This window comes from Aedes aegypti, chromosome 1, assembly GCF_002204515.2.
Source record: "Aedes aegypti strain LVP_AGWG chromosome 1, AaegL5.0 Primary Assembly, whole genome shotgun sequence".
Taxonomy (NCBI): Eukaryota; Metazoa; Arthropoda; class Insecta; order Diptera; family Culicidae; genus Aedes; species Aedes aegypti.
In genome coordinates this window covers 293,789,536-293,814,852 of record NC_035107.1, presented here as the reverse complement: position 1 = coordinate 293,814,852, position 25,317 = coordinate 293,789,536, and positions in this window count along the sequence as shown.

The window sequence follows — 25,317 nt, the reverse complement described above, 5'->3', positions numbered from 1 at the left end:
TAAGCGCGACTAAGCAGGACGACAGGGCTGCGAGTACGACCGCTGCCCAAGCCACGACGTCAAGATCATCAAAGGAGACTTAAACGCTCCGGTTGGCCAGGAGGAGGAGTTCAGACCGACGATTGGAAAGTTCAGCGCCCACCGGCTGACGAACGAGAACGGCCTACGACTGATAGATTTTGCCGCCTCCAAGAACATGGCCATTCGCAGCACCTACTTCCAGCACAGCCTCCCGTATCGATACACCTGGAGATCACCACTGCAGACGGAATCACAAATCGACCACGTTTTGATCGATGGGCGACACTTCTCCGATATTACCGAAGTCAGAACCTATCGTGGCGCTAACATTGACTCCGACCACTACCTGGTGAGGGTGAAACTGCGCCAAAAACTATCCGTCATTAACAATGTACGTAATTAACCGAACATCGCTGCCGCATACGCGCAGCATCTCGAGGTAGCGTTGCCGGAAGAGGGCGAGCTTGACGAAGCCCCTCTTGAGGACTGCTGGAGCAACATAAAAGCAGCCATCAACAACGCAGCCGAGAGCATCGTCGGGTGCGTGGAAAGGAGGACATGTGATGATCGGTTTGACGAAGAGTGCAGGTAGGTTTTGGAGCAGAAGGATGCAGCGCGGGCTGCAATGCTGCAGCAAGGAACGCGACAAAACGTGGAGCGATATAAAAGAAAACGAAAGCAGCGAACCCGCCTATTCCGGGACAAAAAGCGCCGCCTGAAAGAAACGGAATGTGAAGAAATGGAACAGCTACATCGTTCACAAGAAACGCGGAAGTTCTATCAGCGAGCTGAGATGTGCCGGGACAAGGATGGGAGCATCTTGACGGACCGACGCGAGTTGATCGAAAGGTGGAAGCAGCACTACGATGAACACCTGAATGGCACGGAGAACACAGGCGCCGAGGGTCACGACAGCGGAGGAAGTGGCTACGTCAGTAATGTAATGAAACACGTCTTGTTTCAGTGGTAGTCACAAAACTTCTGGTCTCTGTATTTCTCCTGTTCCTTACATAGCTCTGTTTCTCCCTAGTTCCCTTTTTCATTTCTTCTCACTCTCTTTCTAACTCTGAGCGAGTTCTCAAGCGTTCGCACTACTACAACTCCTCCATCTTTTAGTTCGAAAATAGTCTTCGAATGCACTTTATGCTTAATAATCAAAAATCGAAATATACAAATATATAAAATTAGAAAATACTAGTTAATTCGAATCTACTAATAGTAGAGAAAATCACTCCTCCTACGCTTCTTGCTTCTTCTCTTTGATCTTCTTATCGAAACCACTGGGAGTGGATCTGATTCCTGATTAACTTCAGGATCATCGTTTGAAAATATGAATGAATCGGCCGGATAGCCGTAGAATTCAAAATCTGGATTTGAAACATTTCCGAAATCTTTCTCTTCTTCTTCTTCTTCTCTTCTTCGTTTTCTTGCAGTAGGAACTTCACTATTGCTTCGTACAGGAGACGATGACAAAACATGTACAGATGACGAAATTGGTGCTTGACTTGCTAAAGATGACGAAATTGGTGCTGCTTCCGGATTTGGCGGCAAAATGGGTGCTGGATCGTTAACTGGGGCATTCGGACTCTTAATTGGGAAAACTAAGATTCCCCTGTGAAGTGTGCCTGTCGATAGCTTAATCTGACGCTTATGCGCCAACACTATCCTTCCCCCAAGAGAAATCTGGAAAGTAGCATCAGAAACTTGTCTTAAAAATGTGGCTGGTAACCAACGTCTGATGTCTGTGGTGTTTATGTTTTTGTAGTAAATCAGATCTCCATTTTTGAATGTGGTAAAAGTATCAGGCTTTTTATCACCTTTTACTATGTGTAAATTAGGTTCGTCATGCGAGTTAGTCAAATGGTTTTTAAAATTATTCTTGGGATTAATTAAGTCCAACATAGTCTTTAGTTTATCAGAGAGTAATCTTTCTGAAGGGAATTGGCCTTTGTTGTCTAGGCAAATGTTGCGGTAGTTTGACAAAAAATATGCAATTTGTTCTTCAACGTCCAAACTCCTCATTTCCGGGTCAAGGAAAAACTTCTTCAAAACATCTTTGACTAACCGTACAGTTCTCTCTGCTTGCCCGTTGCTTTCAGGATGATATGGTGGACTTTTCATCACCAAAATCCCCTGGTTTTCCAAAAATGTCACAAATTTGTCAGAGTTGAACGGTGGTCCTCCGTCCGTGACAACAACGTCTGGCAAACCGTATCTGGCAAAAATTCCCAAAAGAACCTTCACAACCTTATTGCAATCTGTTCCGTTCCGCATGTACTCCAAATCGATTTAATTGGTAAAGCTGTCCACGACAACCAGGAAAACTTTTCTGTCAAAGTGGAAAAAATCAGCATGAATCCTGCTGAAGGGTTTCGTCGTTGGAATCCATCGGGAGTAGGCAGGTTTCTTGGTGGTCGCAGTCATCTGATGGCATATCACGCAGCTCTTCACGTAGTCCTCCACGTCCTTATTCAGTCCGAACCAGTAGACTGTCCTCCGCGCGAGTTGCTTGATTTTGCTTATCCCTGAGTGATTCATATGAAGCATTTTAAGTACTTTGTTCTTCATACTCTCTGGAATCACTACTCGATCCTGGAACAAAACGCAACCTTCGATTTGCTCAAGCTCCTGGTAGTGGGAGTACACGTCGACAAAACGTTTTTCCAACCTTTGTGGCCAACCTTCTTTCAGGTATTTTAAAATCGTAAGTAAAAAGTCGTCATTTAAAGTTTCTTTAGCCACCTCTTTGTAATCGATTGGAAATTCGTTGGAAAAATTCAAATTCTTGACATATTCCCGTGCCAACTCTCTGGGAACTTCTTCAGTCAAAGGAAAACGACTGCAAAAATCGGCATTGCCCATCCTTGAAGAAGGTCGATAAACAATATCGTAATCGTAAATAGAAAGCTCCCTAACACATCCCTGTTAACGCGTCACCGAAATAGAATTCTTACCCTCTTTACCAAAAATACCGATTAAAGGCTTGTGATCGGTAAAAATTGTAAAATGTTTTCCGTAAAGAAATTTATGAAACTTCTTCACAGTGCTCACAACTGCTAGCACCTCGAGATGCAAAATTGGGTAGTTTTTCTGGGCGTTATTCAAAGAAAATGAGGTGAAGCTTATTGGTTTTTCTTCGTCGTCAACCAAATGAGCGATTACACCTCCTAAACCATAGCTACAGGCATCTGTTATTACAACTATAGGCTTATACGGGTCAAAATATTCCAAAAGGTTTAGGTTGAAAAGAAATCCTTTACAATCGTTAAAAGCTTTCTCACAGTTGTCAGTCCAACAATACGTCACGTTTTTCTTTAAAAGATTGTAAAGGCAGCTGATGCGAGTGGACAAATTAGGAATGAACTTTGAGTAATAAGTTACAAGTCCTAAAAATGCCTTCAATTCCGACACGTTCCGTGGAGCTTTCGCTTCGCGGATTGTTCTCACTTTGTCGGGGCAGGGAAGCAATCCCTTGTCTGTCAAAACATGCCCCAGGTAAGGCAACTGCGTAACAAAAAATTTGCATTTTTTTAAATTCACTTTTATGTTGGCTTTGGCAAGTCTTTCCAAAACCAAAAAAAGTTTCTTCCTGCAGCCATTAATGTCCTTACCCGCTATCAGCACATCGTCCAAATAAACTGAAACGTTCTCCAAACCACAAAGAACTTGGTCCATGACCTTCTGAAATATAGCTGCGCTAGATGAGGCTCCTTGAGGGAGTCTATTGCAGGTATAGAGGCCCTTTATGGTATTAATTACCATGAACCTCTTGGAACGGTCGGTCAAAAGCAGCTGGGTATAAGCACCCTCTAGGTCCAAGGAATAAAAAACCGTTGAACCCGAAAGTGTAGCGAAAAGATCCTGTGCTACAGGTAAAGGATACGTATTTGGAAGCAAAACTTTATTGATGGAGACTTTGCAGTCTATCACCAAACGAATACTTTGATCCTTCTTCACGATGGCAATAACCGGTGAAGCCCATTCGCTGGCTTCAACGGGTGTGATGACTCCTTGTTTCTCCAAGTCTGCCAAATAGTCAATTACTTGTTGTCTCAAACGTAATGGAACTTCGTAGGCCTTTTTAAAAATGGGTGTGTCTTCCTTCAAGATTAAATCTCCCTTATAACCAACTATTGGACTAGAAAAATCTTTGGTAAAAATTGCCGGAAACTTACTTTTAACTTCTTCAACAGCTTTTTGTTCGCCAGTCAGGTCAATGTTCCCCACAGTCAAAGGAGAGTTGGTAAACGTATTTCTCCAACCGGTGTAAAACTCGTCCAACCATGTGCGGCCAACCAGCGAAATAAGATCGGTTTTGCAACGTAAAACAACCATGCTGAGCTGTTTTCGATTCCCAGCGAGCTGTACCTCCACCAAAATTTTTCCAACAACTTTGAGTTTGTTGCCGTCAATCACAACAAGTTTTTTGTTGCAATGCTGCAGTTCACAGCTTGCAAAATTTCGAAGGTACAACTCCTCTAAAATCACACTCTCCGCTGAACCGCAGTCGATCTCCATGGTCAAACGTTTCCGGTTTACTAAAGCCTCAACATAGCAAGGATCACTGATCTTGTTGACGGACGAAATTATAAGACATCGCATGCCGTCAGAATCATCTGAATTGTAGTCTAAGTCTACCTTCAACCTTTTGAAAAGTCCTGAATTTTTGGATGCTTTGGAGCTAGAAGATGGCTTTGGAGTGTCTGCAAACTTTACACTGGCTTGCCTTTTACGCGGGCTTTTGCCATGTAAACGGTAGCAAAACATTCTAGTGTGTCCAGCTTTCTTGCAAAAAGAACAAACGTAAGTTGGTGTTGGGGGAGAGTCCTGCTTGGAGTGGACTGTATGTTGGGCCGTCAATCCCCCAACACGAAATTAACCATTGGTAGCGCGATCAGTTGCAAGAAGGATAGGGGTGAGGTGTTCCAAGGTTTCGATGGCTCCAATTAAACTTTCACATAACACTCACGGATTACTAAGTCCAAACTACATATATTTGCACAATAACACGATATTTACATATATTTACACAAGTGATTTAACTTAACAAAATGAACATTTCAGGACGGGTGAGGATGTTGTTGGGGCTTAGATCCACCGACCCGCAACATCGTAGGGGGGTTTAGGCCTCCGAAAGAACAATCCGTGTAAGTAGGGGATTCCACCATATCTTCCAACCATCCATCCTCTTATAGAAGAAACTAGCTCCTCTAGAGCTGCTTATTTGTTGCTGGGAGCCTCCATTTCCACAGGATGATCACATTGAAACACTCAATTAACGTAAATCACTATTTATTACACTTTACATGAACAATTACATTTATTTTAGACAGTTAAATATCTACATATATACAAATAGTTATTGGGATAAAATCTTGGTGACCGTTCACCGCCTTGCTTGAAGTAGCACTAAACTCTAGCTTCCTAGTCTCTTACTGATCGATCCATCGTGATCGTGTAATAATGACGTAATTTTCTCGCTCTCTGCTCATAATCCTGGAATTTCTCATTATCCCTAATAATTCTGACAGAGGTGTATTCCAGGGTGGGTAGAAGCCTGATGTCACTCCTAAACATACTCACCCACCCTGAAATGTCGAACATTTCTGAATAAATATTCATCTAAATCGTTAACCGCCTAGTCCTTGTTGCTGCTGGTAGATTCCACTCACTCACCATGTAGAATCGTCATTACAATCACGAATTTGAGCGATCCTTCCTGTCGGTCGGGGCGTGTATCCGAATGATTCCGTCCATGCTCCAATTGGCTGATCATGAATAAGCTGGTGTCTCACGGTGTCTGTGAGACCAAGGTTTTCCTCTAAATCAGTTCGCCAGTCTGCTTGATGTTGTCCAAGATATCTGGAGCCGCATCCATCGGTTCCAGTGAAGGATGGAGAGTTGGTAATCGCATCACCAGTCAACTTTCATTCCGTCATGTTGCCGTGCAGATTTTGCTTCTGTGTTCCGTCGTTCTTGGTTGAAGCAGTGCGTTTCCATTTCCTTGATTTGGTGCAAACATCCTTGAAAACACCTTGATCCCAGTTCCACTTGCCACACGTTATGATCCTAACGGATAATTCCACCTAGACCACGTCCTTGTGGTTAGTATAGGATGAGGATGACTCCTTCGTCCAGAGCCATTGAGTTGATTGAACACATCGTATATCCTATCCAATCAGTATAGATTGCCAAAGAAACACCCTTCGTGCCTCATGATGGTCTGCCTCCGACACCCCTAGTGTCCATGATTTGGTTGGAAATTACCAAAAGAAATCCTTTCCTTGGTATCGTTGTAATGTCGAACACCGCCGTGTCCATACCATTGATTTGGTGGATGATATGGGCACCCCTAGTGATCGTCCCTTGGTTTGATCATAGACACCCTTGTGTCCATGAATTCGATTGCAGTAGACCGCCCAGTCTCCAAGTGCATCGGGATAATTGGATGAGGAACATACCTTATGTCCCTGACATCGTTGCCATGGGCACCCAGTGTGCCCTCCGTAGGATTAATTTCCATTTTACAGCTGACTCCTTGTCATTGACCGTACTGGATTGGTGATTGATTTTATAGGACCGTGTTTTCCAAACGTATCCACGAATCGAGTCCAACTAGTACTAGAGATCTCCTCGTTGTTGATCGTCGTATTCGATTGTATAACCGAGAAATGATATTGGTGTAGTATTCTGTAGGAAATGTCTAGCTTCGCCAGACATATACTTGTAAGCTGCTTACCTGCCCAAGCAGTAGCAGCTGCTGGGATTTTCCAAAACACGGAACATCTGTGTTCGTTCATGGGTACAGACTATCGCACTCCCTGTTCGAGTATGGAAAGCTTTAGCAGATGTAGACGTAGAATACACACGCATCAGGTCCACACGCCGTCGATATAGTTGAAGCAAATTCCACACTGTTATCTTATCTCCAGGTATGGATGTATCCAATAGATGATAGGGTGATTGTGTTACCTTGCATAGCCGGACCTAATTTTCATGTGAGATTGAAAGCCAACACCACACGAGTGTATATCCAGTTGACCTCCGTCCGTCGCGTAGATCGTTTTGGTTCGTTACGTTCCGGGTTCTGAAGTGGTTTGAAGTGGTATCGTCGTACGACCGATTTGAAGTAGGATTCCATTCCCTTCCGATAGTGTGAAGATCTCCGTCGTTTCCGTTGACAAAGAACCTTGAAAATCATTAACCGTCCCTTGACGATTATGTGTTGTTGAAGACGCCGGTCACTAACTATGCCATGAGCAACCGTGTAAAACGTCTTCGTTCATTAGGTAAATGATGTTCCAATCAATTACCCTTCCTAAATTTGTGCCACCCCTAGTAGCACTTGGGATACCAAGTGGGTCACCTAGACCAATGGTATAAACCTCCGTGAGCACCTGTTGCTCGAATATTGGAATCGTGAATGAATCTCCTAGCATCAAGATCCAAATAGCTGATGGGATTCAGCAATGATAATAGTTGAAAACCTTTGGATCGGTAGGTAAACGAATGTTTCCCAACACCTTAAACCTTCCGTGATGATGACGACGATGATAGTCAAAGTAAGGATGTGCAATTGTGTTGAGCCGTGGTCCGTTCAGTGTGTATCACAGTGATCATAGCAATACGAAATCGACCTCAGTATCGATTGTAAACAGAGATATGAAGAGAAACCTGCGATGTAGTATCTCTGCTGACCAGTTTAATACCTCCATTTGTGTGTGATGTTTATCTACATATCCAATACAGGGAAAGTTGATACTACACCCTTGATACCAGTGTGCAAGTGTGGCCATCACTGAGCGGTCATCTCGTCGTACGATGCGTGTATGTAGATGATAATATGGAATTAACGTTGTGTAGTATCCAGTGTCCAGGCTTTGGCGGACACATACTAAGTAAACATGACCTGGGAAACCAATAGTTGGTGCTAACCCTCCGTAGTTGAAAACGAAAATTGTATCCAGTATTGAACCATTTCGTAGTGGATGTGAAGTTTATTTCGCGCTTCCCAATGAAACCCAATCCATAGGTGAAGAAGTGTCGTACTCTTCAAGGGCTACCTTAGCCGCTTTTCAGTGCAATCCAGTTGATTACGGCATGTGTCCTCCAGTTTCTAGTCCAGGCTCAGGCATCCGATATGAAGAACCCGGGAGTGCATGTAAGCGATGTTGAAAAACCAAGTGTTAAGTGGCTGTTTTATTTTGCTTCGGCGAGACATATACACCGAAATTTTGTATTTACCTGTGGAACCAGGAGATTTCACTGATTCGGTGTTTGTTGTCCATAGCCGCAGCGAAGTGAATATACTACGTCCATTCAACAGTTGGTGACTTCGAATCCTTGAATGATGTAGTTTGGCTCCATAATCCAAGTTGTTCCAGCTAACAGCACTAAGCCATTCCTTGTTGAGCGCTTCCAAACGATAGTGATGTTTCCGATATAATTTATGATGGTGGTGATTAGCGAAGTCCTTGTCTTCCATTTCATTTGAAGTGAAGTTCCGTATTGTGAACTGTAGTAGCCATGATTGCATCGAGATGACGAAATTGGAGTTGACCATTGTCCATGAGATCCCATGGCGCGCAAGTAGGCTCCTGAACAGTGATCCCATTGTCCTTCCGGAGGCATCCGGTTCGAAGGACCAAATGTTGGGGGAGAGTCCTTTGGATTGCGGTTGCTTGGAGTGGACTGTATGTTGGGCCGTCAATCCCCCAACACGAAATTAACCATTGGTAGCGCGATCAGTTGCAAGAAGGATAGGGGTGAGGTGTTCCAAGGTTTCGATGGCTCCAATTAAACTTTCACATAACACTCACGGATTACTAAGTCCAAACTACATATATTTGCACAATAACACGATATTTACATATATTTACACAAGTGATTTAACTTAACAAAATGAACATTGAACACATTAAAATATGAGACGGTAGGACGTTCTCTTTGCCTCGAAGACCTAACCGGGACTGAAAGAACTGCTTTTTAATAACTTAGATCTACCTAAGAGAGAGATGTACATTCTCACGTCTCAATAGCTGGCTATTCGTATCCGAAAGGAAAGTTGTGATAGGGTGACTATCCAACATCCTCACCCGTCCTGAAATGTTCCATTTCTGAATGAATTTTCGTTTTCATTTTCCTGCCATTAACGTTTCCTTAGTCGTAATTCTACATGACCTGGGTTCACTCACCCGCCGTTTGGAATCTGGATTTGTAGAAATGCACTCAAGTGTTTTTTGCTGATGAGGTTCTCAGCCATCCATCCGTGAATACAATGTGTAAAATTTAACCGCGTCGCGCAGATTGATGTTTCGCTATTTGACCTGAATCTTATTGCCGTAAATACTTGTATGTCCATCCTGTATGCACGTGAACTTGGGTGACATCCGAACATCCTATGCGAGAATCAATGCAGACACTTCTTGTATTTGAATTCCATCGATCGTCTGCTTGCTTCCTCTTATTTGTGGTTGAATTTCGACACCCCTTGCCAAACACCGTGGAGCAAGTACCATTGGGTGTAGTTGTATACTTGTTATCCGGAGAACCTGACACTCCTTGTGTCTATGGTTTAGTTGGAACGAACAACCCTCGTGTTCGTCAACCTTGGAATTAGGTTTGGGCACCCAGTGTGCCCTAAACCTTGCAAAGAGTACCCTGTGCACTCGTTGCCCTATGAACCGTGTAGATTGGACGAACACCCTTGCGAACGCCAATTGTGAAAGTGTTGTGGTTGGACACCCTGTGTGTCCGAAAACTATGGATCGAGCACCCTGTGTACTCGTGAACCATAGTATTGAAAACCAGAAGCTTCAGCCTAGAAACCTGGTATCCTTGTTGGTATGAATAATGGAAATGTGAGTTTTGCTTCTTGGAATGTTTGATTGGACACCCTGTGTGTCCGCACGTTTTGTAACAAGTACCCCTAGCACTCGTTCTCCGGATAGTGAGCACCAGACACTCCGTGTGCCTGGAAAGCTCTACCAAAAGCACCCCTTCTACTCGTATTTCATGAATCCAAAACTTCACTCAGTTGTTGTTGTCGTTAACAGATGACGAAAGCCAATCGTTGTTGATGAAGATCTCCGAGTCGATCGACGTCATTGTGGGTGTTGAATTTGCAAAGAGAAGCGTGCATGTAGTACTCTGCTGGACAGTCCTAGCTTCGCTAGACATATACGGTGTAAGTCTGCTTACTTTGAGAAAGGCGCAGTCGGCTAATCAGTGTGTTAACTTTTCTAAGCCGATGGGTAACGTACATCCATGATTATTTTATTCGTTGGGTGAAGAGGTAAACCATATGGTGTACGCATACAAAGTTGCCTGTTTAGGTGCCTAGTCGTACCGAAATGTTGTCCGCATACCAAGAAGTAATGAGTGCCAGCGATGGACTGCCTTCAGTCCTAAATACCCTCTCGATCAGTGCGGTTGATTTCTCCGGTTTCGTGTATGAAGTATGATCGAAAAACGTTGATAATGGTGTTAGCAGTATATTGATTGGCTTCGACTGGACATACACTAATTGTAATATTTACCTGTGAAATCAGGCTTTGTGCCTAGTGATGTCCATCGGAAATCCAGCTCACAGTCCAAGAGGAATGGTGGTTGAATTGCGGTGATTGCCCTTCCTGTTAGAAAGAGTTTCCCATCCATAGCTTGAAGTGTTCACGTGCATTCAGTTATAACCGACAGCCTTGATGTGCAGAGGTGATAATCACATTTTGGACCAATGTGCTGTTACGTTGTTGGGCCAAACCACCTGGATAATAGTGATTCCGTTTGGGCTTATGATGACCAATTCCATATGTGTGAAGTGCCAGGTGCTGAATCGAAATCTCACGAGCATTTCATTCAGCTCAGTGTTGTTGGGAAAATGCGTAGATGTGATGACAATGTGTTAGTGGTATGGGATTACTGCTTCGGCGAGACATATACTGAACATATGCATATTTACCTGGAAGAACAATATGCGTCGCTCGTTCAGTATTCCGATTCCGCGGTTTCGAACCTTCCAAATATCTTATTGTAATCCTTTAGTTCGAGCGACAATTCACCGATAGATGAGGTAGATGGTTTATGTTGTTTTGCGAGGTTTCATTGTAATACGTATCAGTGCCATCTTGCCAATATCACCGTAATGGAGTTGCCGGTAGAGATGAAAAAACTGATAGCAAATAGCGATGGCGAGTGCTCCGATTGGTAAGTCCGATTGATTGATAGCTTCCGTTGATCCTCCTTCTGATCAGCAAATTCCAAACCTTGTTCTCCTATCCGGCTCGAAGGACCAAAATGTTGGGGCTTAGATCCACCGACCCGCAACATCGTAGGGGGGTTTAGGCCTCCGAAAGAACAATCCGTGTAAGTAGGGGATTCCACCATATCTTCCAACCATCCATCCTCTTATAGAAGAAACTAGCTCCTCTAGAGCTGCTTATTTGTTGCTGGGAGCCTCCATTTCCACAGGATGATCACATTGAAACACTCAATTAACGTAAATCACTATTTATTACACTTTACATGAACAATTACATTTATTTTAGACAGTTAAATATCTACATATATACAAATAGTTATTGGGATAAAATCTTGGTGACCGTTCACCGCCTTGCTTGAAGTAGCACTAAACTCTAGCTTCCTAGTCTCTTACTGATCGATCCATCGTGATCGTGTAATAATGACGTAATTTTCTCGCTCTCTGCTCATAATCCTGGAATTTCTCATTATCCCTAATAATTCTGACAGAGGTGTATTCCAGGGTGGGTAGAAGCCTGATGTCACTCCTAAACAGTTGGTTTACCACCTGAACCTCTTTTGCCTTGGTATTTGCTGTTACTCCTACTTCTGGACGAAAATGATCGGTTCCTGTCAAAACTACGACTCCTGCTTCGGAATCTCTTCCTAGAACGTGAAACTTCCGGTCGGGAACCTGATCTAGCCACTACGCTTACACGCCTGTCATCATCATGCTTCAGTTTTTGTGTTCTATTTGCTGAAATCTCGGAGTTCAAAATCAGCCTTTCTTCTTTTGCAGCAGACAAATCTTCCTCATCACACAATCGCTTTTGTAACTGAGGGTCATTTACTCCTATTACAAGCATGTCGCGAATAGCCCTGTCTTTAAAATCTCCAAAGTCACATCGTTCCGCTAAATTCTTAACGGTTATTACAAAATCTTCCAAAGATTCATTCCGGCCCTGCCTCTTCGTCCAAAATTTATAGCTGTGCACAACAGCTGAGTCATTTTTATCTGAGACGAGACTCGCGAAGACGGTCTTCTTTTTCTGTGATTGCTGAGTTTTTTTCTTATTCCACTTTGTGTTTATACCAATTATGCGCATGCTGTTCAAATCCTCACATGAACCTCTCAACAAAAAATGATTGAGTTTGCATCACATCGAATCATAAATAGTCGTTTGAGTGAAATTTCATACCAGAAAACGTAGCAGACATTAGAATAATTAATTTTCTGCTTAGATTTATCAGCAACTTTGGAAAAAACTGCTCCGCCGACTGAGGTTTTTAATAACAGTTTACTTTGAACACAATACTTTTCACTTTTTCAGCCATAAAAACGGTGGGCTGCATTTGACGTTTCGTGAGAGGGGAATCTTGGCTGCATATGACGTTGATATTTTTCCTCTTCGCGAGTCTCTCTCAGATTTTTATCATAGCGTTTCTTCAATTCATCAGTTAGTTGTTTGTAAGTTAACTCATTAAAATCTTTTCCAGGAAAAAGCCTTTTTAGTTCGCTAGGAAAGATGTTATATATCTATCCTCTGGAAAATCATTGTGCTTAAAAATCCATTCCAGCTGTTCCTGATACTGGCTGAATGGCATAGAAAATGGCACGTAAGGATCCGCAATCGATGTTAAAGTCATCCTTTCCAAAGGAATGCACAAGAATACAACACAAAAACAAAATTAAAATGGGACTAAACCGATACTCAATTCAAAATAAAATAAAAAAAATATCACAAAATGGTAAACAAAACCACGTACCTGATTTTCGATGACAAAAAAAAACGATCCGTGAACAGCCCTGTAGGCCAAAAGTCGCACTCCAAAAAAAATCCAATTGGAATCCTTCCCAAAAGCAGCAGCAGCAGTCAAAAGCACACAAAACCTTCAGATGCGCTTGTGCATCCACAATCCAACGGCGAGTTCAACGGCAACAGCAGCAACAAAACGATGATGGCGAATCCAGCTGTAGCACAATCACCAGAATCACAATGGAAAATTCTTTTTCTCCTCCGACGAATGGCTCCAGCAGCAGCACAATACACACAATCCCGGTCGGCTGACCATAAAAATCAAACGGCGTCAACTCTGGCGACGGCGATTCGATGGTTTTCGGAGGAAACACCCGAGCTCGATGATCTCCGATGCACTTTCGATGCACTTGTTTTTGTTGACACTTTCGCTTTCACCAACCTGCCGACTGGCACCTTCGTTCGTCGTTCGGGTTGTCGGTATTGGTGTGTTCGGTCGTCTCTGCTTCTTCGGACTTGTCAAAAATCAGCTTGAAATTCCCCTTTGCGTTCCCGGTCGCTGGGATCTTCTGGGGAGCTGGTACGCACACTGGGAAACTTGTTGCTGGTGGTTCTAGTCGTCGATAAAAATTTGCTGCAAATGTGTGAACGAAAAATGGTGTGTGTAAAAAACTATCGTCGATAAAAATTATCCACGTTTTCACAAAATGGCTTTTCTCCAAATGGCGTTTTCTCAATGGCTTTTATTTTACAAATAGTTTCAATAAAATAATGTCGCTTCACTGTTTCACCGCCAACAAAAAAGGACAAAGCAAGGTTTTGTTCTGGCTCAAAGGATTTTCACACACAAAAGGACACTCTCAGAACAATGGCAACCAAGCAAAAATTATGGCGAAAAATTCACAAGGCGGAAAAAAATTACTTACGCCGCTCCTTGGATAAAATTCGTGGCAATTCTTTCCGAATCCACTAAAATTGCACTAAATTCACACGCGAAAATTAAAAATTATGCGAAAAAAATTAAACTTTCAAAAAATTTCTATCCTCGTACGTCACTGATATGTCTTGTGACCGAGAGGTATTTAAGAGTTTTCAAGTATAACGAGATGTAATGAAACACGTCTTGTTTCAGTGGTAGTCACAAAACTTCTGGTATTTCTCCTGTTCCTTACATAGCTCTGTTTCTCCCTAGTTCCCTTTTTCATTTCTTCTCACACTCTCTTTTTAACTCTGAGCGAGTTCTCAAGTGTTCGCACTACTACAATCACCAATAACAAATGAGTTCGTGGGAAGTACTGGCTGCTTGGGCACGTCAGGAGTTAATCATCAATATTAACCTCCTTTTCCCGAGCAGCCTAGATAGCCGCGTAGTGTCGGTAGCGGTTGTTTCAACTGGCTAAGAATTAACACTACGGACTGTCTGTTCCGGTGGTAAAAGTCCACCTCACAGGTGACCCCTAATTTATGGTGTGATGCGTACCGTGCCTAGGAATGAATGGTTAGGGGGGTCTAAATAAAACCTAACCGCAAACGGAGCCTGTGGGGTACCAGGGCGCCCTCCACAGTATTGAGTCCTTCCTGTGCTACCCGGAGCAATGGTGCAGGTGACCTTGTGTTTCTCCGAGATAATCGGCTGCCCTTCTTCAGTCTCTATCCTGAGGCTTAATAAGGGTGGGATTATGAATATGTTGACATTTAATTTAAATTATCACCTATATGGATTCGCATTATGCGTTTTACACAGTGTATTCTGTGCTCTTTCGCCTTTGGCGACTTTAAATAGATACCGATCTGGTTTTTTCGTTGCTGGTCTTTTTCGTGCTGAGATTGCAAAAAGCTTAATCCTGCCTAGTTTGGGTAGTGGCTACGGTTAGGTTAGCTCAGATCAATCTTCAGCATAAAAGAACAGCAACGATCAATCTTTGCAGACTCATGCAAAATGGTGCAGCCCAAGTGGCGCTAGTTCAAGAACCCTACTTTCGTAGAGGGAACTTCTATCTAGGTAACCTTGTGGACCCAGTTTTTGCTACTTTCAGCAAACTTGAAATGGCAAACTCGCGCTCCATGCCCCGCGCATGCGTGCTCGTAAATAAAGCAATCGTTGCTACACTCATTTCTGAGTTAACTACCAGAGATGTATGTGCTGTTACAATCGATGTTTCTGTTCGTGACCTCAACAGGAAATACGTCTATTGTTCGGTATATTTACCACATGATGAACCATCCCCAACGGATGACTTCAAACGAGTTGTCGTACACTGCGTAACAAAAGGCCTTCCGCTGATTGTGGGCAGTGATGCCAATGCTCATCACATCATCTGGGGCAGCTCAGATATCAATTTGAGAGGCTCCAGTCTGATGGAATACTTAAGTAGTACAGACCTTGGATTACTTAACATAGGCAATCGCCCAACCTTCATGGTTTCTAATAGAGAAGAAGTGTTAGACATAACGCTCTGCTCGAATAGAATCAGTCACGAGTTGACGAATTGGCATGTATCAGATGAGGAATCATTATCTGATCATCGCTACATCTTCTTTGAACATTCAAATGTAACTGCGCAGACTTTGCGTTTTAGGAATCCCCGGTCAACAAACTGGGAACTCTATATTGAATTGGTTGCGACCAAATTTCATGGATATTCTCCGTCCATTGAAAATCCAAGTGATCTGGATGATGCCGTTGATACTACAACATCCTACATTATGGAAGCTTTTGAAGAAGCATGTCCTCTGCGGTCTGTAAAGACTACAAGAGGGACCCCATGGTGGAATTCCGATCTGACTAGACTCAGGAAACAATGTAGAAGGAGTTGGAACAGACGCCGTTCAGCTGGATCAGAGTCGTTCAAGTCGGCTCGCAAGGCTTACAAGAAGGCTCTTCGTTCTGCTGAACGATCCGGCTGGAAAAACCTTTGTACAAATGTTTCCAGTTTGAGTGAAGTCAGTCGGCTGAACAAAATCCTTGCAAAATCTAAGGATTTCCAAGTGAACGAAATTCGCTTACCTAATGGTGATTTTACTTCTTCCGATGAAGAAGTTTTAGAATGTTTATTCAATACACACTTCCCCGGATGTGTGGACATAGCATCTACGGATGAACCAAATGTCTTTTCATGTAGTTACGAGTCTCTGGCCTCGGCTCGCAGTATCGTAACTACTGAATCGATTCAATGGGCACTTAATAGTTTTGCTCCTTTCAAATCTCCAGGAGCGGATGGGATTTATCCTGTTCTGCTCCAAAAGGGGTTTGAGTTTATCAAACATGTTTTGAAAAAGCTACTTGTAAGCAGTTTTGCTACCGGGTACATTCCCAGATCCTGGCGTGATATTACTGTAAAGTTTATCCCGAAAGGAGGACGTGCGTCGTATGAGGAAGCGAAGAGTTTTAGACCAATCAGTCTGACCTCTTTTCTTCTGAAATGTCTGGAACGCATAATCGATCATCACATCCGTGATGTTTATTTGGCAAACATGCCTCTTCATGTGAATCAACATGCTTACCAATCTGGAAAGTCCACTGTGACTCTTTTACACAAAGTTGTATACGATATCGAGAAAGCATTCGCTCAGAAGCAATCCTGCTTGGGTGTTTTCTTGGATATTGAGGGTGCCTTTGATAACGTGTCTTTCGATGCCATATTGGAAGCAGCACGAAACCATGGGCTACCTACATTGGTCACCAATTGGATTCATCAAATGCTCAAAAACCGACATCTCTTCTCGACATTGCGTCAAGCAGCGATTCGAAAATTGAGTGTTTGCGGATGCCCCCAAGGGGGAGTCTTATCACCACTTTTGTGGAATCTCGTAGCAGATACGCTATTGAGGCAACTCAATAATAGCGGTTTTCCAACATATGGATTTGCCGACGACTATCTAGCTCTGATAGTTGGTATGTGCATAACCACCCTATTCGACCTGATGCAAAGTGCACTTCAGGTAGTCGAGAGTTGGTGTCGCCAATATGGCCTTTCGGTTAACCCGAATAAAACATCTATTGTTTTGTTTACAGAAAGACGAAACCGTGATGGAATTCGACCTTTACGTCTTTTTGGCACTGAGATTAATGTGACTGATCAAGTAAAGTATGTCGGAGTCATTCTAGATTCCAAACTTTCATGGACACCTCACATTGATTTCAGAGTCAAAAAAGCTTGCATGGCCTTCGGTCAATGCCGGCGAACCTTTGGTAAAACTTGGGGCCTCAAACCCAAATATATCAAATGGATTTACACAACAGTTGTTCGACCAATATTGGCATATGGATGTCTTGTGTGGTGGCAAAAGGGCGAAGTGAGAACAATCCAATCAAAATTGGGCCATCTCCAAAGGATGTGCTTGATGGCGATGTCGGGTGCGTTCTCTACAACTCCCACAGCAGCGCTCGAGGCCCTTTTCGACGTTGCACCACTACACATATATCTTAAACAAGAAGCACTTTCTTGCTCTTACCGTTTATGGGTACTGGATCTACTGGAGAAAAATCCAGTGAATCGTAGATCTACACATACTTCGTTGTTTCCACTTTTAGTGAATTGGGACAAAATTGTCCTTGCTCCAAGTGATCTCACAATTGCTTGTCACTTTCCTTACAGGACATTTATCACACAATTCCCTTCACGGGAAGAGTGGACGTCTGGCTATTTGGAAAGAAGTATATCAAACAATATAGTATGTTACACTGATGGCTCCCTTCTTGAAGGTAGAGCTGGTGCAGGAGTATATTCTCGTGAGCTAAGGCTGAATCAGTTTTACTCACTTGGTAGAAACTGCACCGTTTTTCAGGCGGAAATATTTGCCCTTATGTGTGGAGTGCAATCAGCACTTCAACAGCGCGTAATGGGTAAAGTCATATACTTCTGTTCAGATAGTCAAGCTGCTATAAAAGCTCTCGCTTCGGCCAACTCAAGGTCGAAGCTTGTTATCGCATGTCGAACTCAAATTGAGGAACTGAATTCAGTCAACTCTGTAAACCTTGTATGGGTACCTGGCCATTCTTCCATCGTTGGAAATGAATTGGCTGATGAGCTAGCTCGCGATGGAGCATCGCATGACTTCATTGGCCCTGAGCCGGCTATTCCAATTTCGAAGTGCTGGGTGAAGCTTCAGATAAATTCTTGGGCGGCAACTCAGCACAAGCAATATTGGAATAGTTTGGAGTCATGTCGTCAAACAAAATTGTACATTACTGAGCCATCTCCAAAGGTGGCGAAGTATTTAACAAATCTGTCAAAGCAGAATTGCAGTCTCTTGGTCAGAGCGTTGACAGGACACTGCCGACTCAACTATCACATGGCAAATATTCAGCGTGCTGACTCATTTGTGTGTGATAGTTGTGACTCCGATTATGGAACTTCGTATCACCTGATATGTAACTGTCCAGTTTTTGCGCAAATGCGATTCCAATTACTTGGTAAACACTTATTAAGTGAAACTGAATACAGAAGCCTGAATCTTCAGGACATCCTGTTATTCTTAACCCGCTGTGGTAATGAGCTATAGGCTCTCTTTACGCTCATGCGTTTTGCAGTGCCCTTTTTAGGGCGCTGTTCGAACCCATTGTGGTATGGAGCTACATGCTCTCTTTTCGCTTATGCGATCTTCCCTCTTCAAGGGACCCCACTCCTATTTCCTCCCATCTTTCCCTTCCCTTTCCTCTCCCATCGGGTAGATGATGAAATAGGCTCAAATATGGCGATGGCACAAATCTCCCAACTGGTGGGGAACGTGCCTTTGGAGCCGGCCTTCTGATACCTGATAATAACAAATGAGTTCGTGGGAAGTTATCAAGCTGGTTTCATCAACAGCCGCTCGACAACGGACCAGATCTTCACTGTACGGCAAATCCTCCAGAAATGCCGTGAATACCAAGTCCCAACGCATCACTTGTTCATCGATTTCAAAGCGGCTTGATAGCATCGACCGCGAAGAGCTATGAAAAATCATGGACGAGTACAGCTTTACCCGGGAAGCTCACAAGACTAATAAGAGCAACGATGGACAGTGTGCAGAACAGCGTGAAGATTTCGGGTGAACATTCCAGTTCGTTCGAATCCCGCCGGGGACTTCGACAGGGTAATGGACTTTCGTGCCTGCTGTTCAACATCGCGCTAGCAGGTGTCATGCGGAGAGCCGGGTTCAATAACCGAGGTACGATTTTCACAAGATCCAGCCAATTTGTTTGCTTCGCGGATGATATGGATATTGGCGGCAGAACATTTGGAACGGTGGCAGACCTGTACACCCGCCTGAAACGAGAAACGACAAAAGTCGGCCTGGTGGTGAATGCGTCAAAATCAAAGTACATGCTGATAGGCGGAACCGAGCGCAACAGAGCCCGCCTGGGAAGCAGTGTTACGATAGACGGGGATACTTTTGAGGTGGTTGATGAGTTCGTCTACCTCGGATCCTTGTGAACGGCTGATAACAACGTTAGTCGTGAAATACGGAGACACATCATTAGTGGAAGTCGCGCCTACTATGGGCTCCAGAAGAAGCTGCCATCGAGAAAGATTCACCCTCGCACCAAATGTACCATGTACAAAACGCTTATAAGAACGGTGGTCCTCTATGGACATGAAGCATGGACCATGCTGGAAGAGGACCTGCAAGCACTTGGAGTGTTCGAACGAAGGGTGCTTAGGAGATCTTTGGCGGAGTACAGGAAAACGGTGTGTGGCGGCGGAGAATGAACCACGAGCTCGCTAGGCTCTACGGCGAACCCAGTTTCCAGAAGGTGGTGAAAGCCGGAAGGGTGCGCTGGGCAGGGCATGTTGCAAGACTACCGGACAACAATCCTGCAAAGAAGGTGTTCGCGTAGAATCCGGTTGGCACAAGATGGCACAGCACAGCGAGCGAGGTGGCTTGATCAAGTGCAACAAGATCTGGAGAACGTGGGCCAAAATCGAATTTGGAGAGACACAGCCATGGACCGAGTAAATTGGCGTAATATCGTTAACGAGGTTTTATCTAATTAATTGATGTAACACCAACTAAATAAATAAATGACAAACAGCTACAAATAATATCGCTTTGATTTGATACCGACAGACTTCAACCATTCACAAAACACCCTCCAGTGATACAGTGATCATTCACTCATCTCTCCCCCTAGAAAATGACTAATCCCCAAAAGCCAACACACATGCTTCCCTCGCTCCTGAATGGCATTCCAGCACCGCAGAAAAAAGCGCATCACACACGTGTGCCAACCGAACTTGCCTGCCGGTGACAAATTAACTTTTGCAAAACCTCTCCTAAATGGTGGCCAACTTATTTGTCACCGAGAAATGAATAATAAACTCTTGAGAAAGTCGGTCGGAAAACCAACCTCCGAGCGAACAAACAATCGGGGGACAAAAAAAAGCGAGCGACGAACATTCCGCGAAGCGACGACGCCGTGGCAAAACAGTCGGAAAATTGTCCCAACCAGTAGACCCTCAAAGCAGCAGCCCCCCGAAAAAAACCAGTGGGGAAAAGAGGAATCCGAGAGGTGGAAAAAGTACCGTTCCGGGGCGAACTTCAACTTCTTGATAGAAGTGAAGTTCTTATTCTGAGCTTTAGAACGATGTTCGGGCTCACTGCGGTAACCATCGCCACCCACTCTTCGCTGGGCTGACTTAGTACCAGCGACGATGATGATGATGATGATGATGAGAGACCATATGTGAGTTATGAGCAGCTTTCCTTCCAACTCCTCGTCGCCGCCACCACATTCCAGCATAGCTATGGAGATTCCTTGGAGAATTCGCGTGGATGAGAGCGCGGTACAAAAGGTGAACCCCAAGCTCCCGCGCATTTTTTATTCTTTTTGTGAAAGTAATATGGGGTAATATGAGGGCCCCAAGGTGAGTGGAGTGCACTATGGGCCAGAATAAAAAAAATCGCAACGAAATTCAAATTACCTTCATAGTGAAGAAAAATCGACCTAAGAGGGACACAAACTCAATTTTAGCTGCCTGAATCCAAATGTACTCGTAATGTTGTCAACAATGCAAAATCTATCGGAATCATTGTATTAATCAAACCTCAAGAATTGTATTAATTAAACCTCAAGAAACTCCTAAATGTAGGAAATTTTCAAAGGATTTCCCTTATACCTAACAGAAATTCAATTATTTTTACAAAATGGTTAAATTGATACAAATTCAAATGATACAATCTGCTTTGTGAATGCATTTTTAGCGCATACACTCATGACAAATCTGTCTCGCTAAATTAAGTCCCCCGAGAGGCCAAAATCGGAGTCGAGCTGTGCTCAGCATGAGTTGCGGTCCAGCGTGCAACAGTTTTAAATGATAGTGACGAAGTATTAGCCTTGTTAGCGTATGGCGTGCAGGTAGCACAATTGGGTGCTTCGCATTCTCACACTCATCCGACTTCCCAAGTCTCCCCCTACCCTCAACAAACCATCGTGCGCGACAAATGGGCAATACCAGCGTAGGGGTGATTGTCGCGATACACTCTCGCCCTTGTTTACCGCCTTCAACTCTCCATCGAAAACATCTTGCTGAACCCGCTGTAATATTTTGGTTTCGGCTTGTAGTACTTCTTCTACGGTCAATGGTCCGACCTTGCGATTGCCCTTCTTCACGCGCAGGTTGTATAGGTAACGACGACACCAAGCAGCATGACGAACCATTGTAGTGTAGGTTGAATATCGTAGTACGTACTCTTCGATGAAACTAGGGTCTGACACCCTTGATGATAATACAACTTGTCGTCTCTCCTCTGCCATTCCATTTGCGGTGAACACCTTTTGCTTCGGCCACTTTTCCATATCTGTGTGCAACCAGTCGACGTCCCACCACAAACGGTTCTCCAAAATTTCTTCAGGGAGGATCCCACGAGAAATGAGATCTGCTGGATTTTTCTCTCCGGGGATATGATTCCAGTGGCAATTTTCAGTCAACCGTTGAATCTTGGCGACACGATTCGCAACAAAGGTCGTCCAAGTCGATGGGATTGCAGCACACCAATGAAGGACAATTTCTGAATCCGTCCAGAAGAAAGATTCGATAGGAGTTTCGACCGAATCCATAACCTGGGAATACATTTCAGCAGCCAATGTTGCAGCGCGCAACTCAAGCCTCGAGATCGTTTGTGTTTTGAGCGGTGCTACCCGCGACTTGGATAAAAGTAGAGCCACCTTGATTCGCCCTGATGAATCTGCTGTCCTCACGTATACACACGCTCCAAGGGCCTTTTCCGAAGCATCAGAAAATATGTGTAATTCGGTTTGTGTCGCTTGAGGTGTTACTACCAATCTTTCAATGCGTATATCGTTGAGTAGAGGAATTTGTTGGTAAAATCTCCTAAACTTCTCTTCTACCTTCGATGGCAATGGTGAGTCCCATGCTAGTTTTTGCCCCTTATCATCCAATAATTGCCATGAGAGTTGCATAATGATTTTGGCTTGGGTAATTACAGGCCCTATAAATCCAAGTGGATCAAACAAACTAGCTATGATCGAGAAAATTTTCTGTTTGGTGAGTGGAGTGTCTACGAGAGAAGGAGCCTTGAACTGAAATCGGAATTCATCGGTTGGGGGGATCCAAATCAGTCCTAACGTTTTAATTATAGGGTCCGGGTCCAGGTAAATTCCTTCCGCTGCCTGAATTGAGAGGTCTTCATTGGGTATACCTTCTAAAACGGATGCACAATTCGACGCAAACTTTCGGAGCTTGAATCCACCGCTCTGAAGCATTTCCACCAACTGAATCCGTAAATCCTTGGCGGTCAAAGAATCGTTCGCTCCAGTTATGGCATCATCTATATAAAAATCGTTTTTCACCGTGGCAGATGCAAGTGGGAATCGTTCGGCATCATCATTTGCAAGTTGTACCAAAGTCCTTGTCGCAAGAAATGGGGCTGGCTTGGTTCCATAGGTGACCGTATTCAATTCATATGTTGCCAAGGGTTGATCCGGTGACGGACGCCAAAGAATTGATTGAAACCGCCTGTCTTCTGGGCAAACATCTACTTGCCGAAACATTTTCTCAATGTCGGCTACCAACATAATTGGGCGAAAACGACTTCGAAGAATAATCGATCGAAGATCTCTTTGGATGACCGGACCAGAATGCAAACAGTCATTTAGCGAAAGGCCAGTTGATGTTCTGGCTGATGCATCAAACACCACCCTTACCCGTGTAGTAGTACTTCCCTCCTTTACAATTGGGTGGTGTGGGAGGTAGCATCGTTCCACTCCATCCCTCTCGTGATCGACTCGTGACATATGCCCTAATGCCTCATACTCCTCCATGAAAGACACATACTGATCGCGTAACGATGACTCTCGGTTCAACCGTCGCTCGATTTGTAGGAATCTCTTTTCTGCTGATGCTCTCGAATCTCCCAGATTGCGAATTAACTCTCCGTTCCTCGGTAGGGACACCGAATACCTCCCAGTTGCTTGTCTTCGGGTTGTTTGGGAATAATAATCTTCGCATTTGGCTTCGTCGGGCGACATATTGCTCTCCAATCCGACCTCCTCATACTCCCAAAATTTCACGATCAATCTCTCTACCTAACTCGAAGTCGCTACATCACACAACACAGAGGTGACTGGGCTATCTATTGGGTATCGACCTGTAGCTATCCACCCGAATACTGAGTCAACTAATAGAGGCAGATTGTCACCCATCGTTATACGCTGGCCAGACACAAACATATCGAAAAAGAATTCCGTTCCTAGCACCAAGTCAATCGGTTCAGACGTGAGAAAGTGTGGGTCCGCTAATTCAACTCCTGCTGGTAAATTCCATTTACTTGGGTCTACGGAAGCTATTCCTGGCTCAGCTGACAACTTGGGCAAAACATAAAACTCCATACCTTGGGAGAAGTTCGAAATTCGAGAACGAACAGTCACCGTGACCCTCCCATGCACCTTGTTACAAGTACCGTGGATGCCTACAACCTGTACCATGCTGGGTGCCTCCTTGTGTACCAATTGTTTCCTCATACGCTTGGTGATAAGATTACACTCTGCAGCGCTATCCAACAGCGCTCTCGCATGTACGATATTACCCTGGTCATCCTCCAGAATAACGATCGCCGTGAGCAACAACACTCCTGTTGGGGATCCAGTAGCTGAACTGCAAGTTACTGTGCTGGTGGTTGCCACGTTAACCACCTTGGTGTTAGTTGCCTCTCCGTTTGATTCGTAGTAGGAGTAGTGCTGGGTTCGTTGGTGTTGGTCGCCCTATTCTCGTTCGGTTTTCCCCTGAAGCACACAAGCGTGTGATGCTTGCCCTTGCATTGTCGACAAGTGAACTTTGAGTTACATTCTCTAGCCTGATGTCCACGTCGAAAACAGTTTCGGCACAGCGAGTGAGACCGTAGCAGTCCATCCCTTTCCGAAACAGGTAGCTTCAGAAAATGTGCACACTGATAAAGTAGATGACTATCCGAACAAGCCACGCATTTAATTGGAGCCGATGGTTGGAGAGTGGTGTTGCAAACCTTCACAACATTGGGTTTCCTTGGAAATTTCGATGAACCAGCTTCCATTCGCTGTTCAACCGGCCGATTGGGAAGTGCCTCCAAAATTTGAATACGACGCTGCAGGAAGTCCGTAAGATCCTTTACGGTGTCGGTCTCCTTGGTAGCAGAATATTCCTCCCAACTCCTCCTCGTTGCACAGTCGCGAGCTGAGTAGGTGGAGAAGAAAAAGATCCTTGAATTTAGTGGATTGGGGGGTTGCTTGGTCCAAAGACTTCACAATCTTCTCGTAGGAGTCCAACAAGCTGTACAATTCTGCTGCTGATTCCCTTTTGACGTCTGGCAATTCGAACAAGGCTTGTACCTGACGCTTACGAAGGATTTTGGAATTCGAGTACCGAGTACAGATTAGATCCCATGCCACCGCATAATTGGCTCTGGTGAGTGGAAGCGAATCAATAACAGCCAACGCCTCACCTTCAAGTTGACTGCGGAGGTAATGAAATTTTTCAATCTCGGGGAGGTCGGGTTGCCAATGTATTAGAGAAGTGTATAAGTCGCGAAAGGTTTGCCATTCATCAATTTTGCCACTGAATTTGGGTAGTGTTATTTGGGGTAGCCTAACGTGGGGGTTGGGTGCGGAATGAGTGTTATCGTGAGAGCGAATAATTGGATTGAGCACAGTTTCATCACTATTCTCCCTGATCTTATCCAAGAGAAACGATTTGAGCTGGTAAAATCGATTCTCAAAGTCTATACGAACCTTCACGAAAGACTCAGGTTCGCTAGTGGATTCTTCGTGGGATTCTACCTTTTCGATGTTCTCGTTGATCCTATCCCAAAGTGCATCCAATCGGTC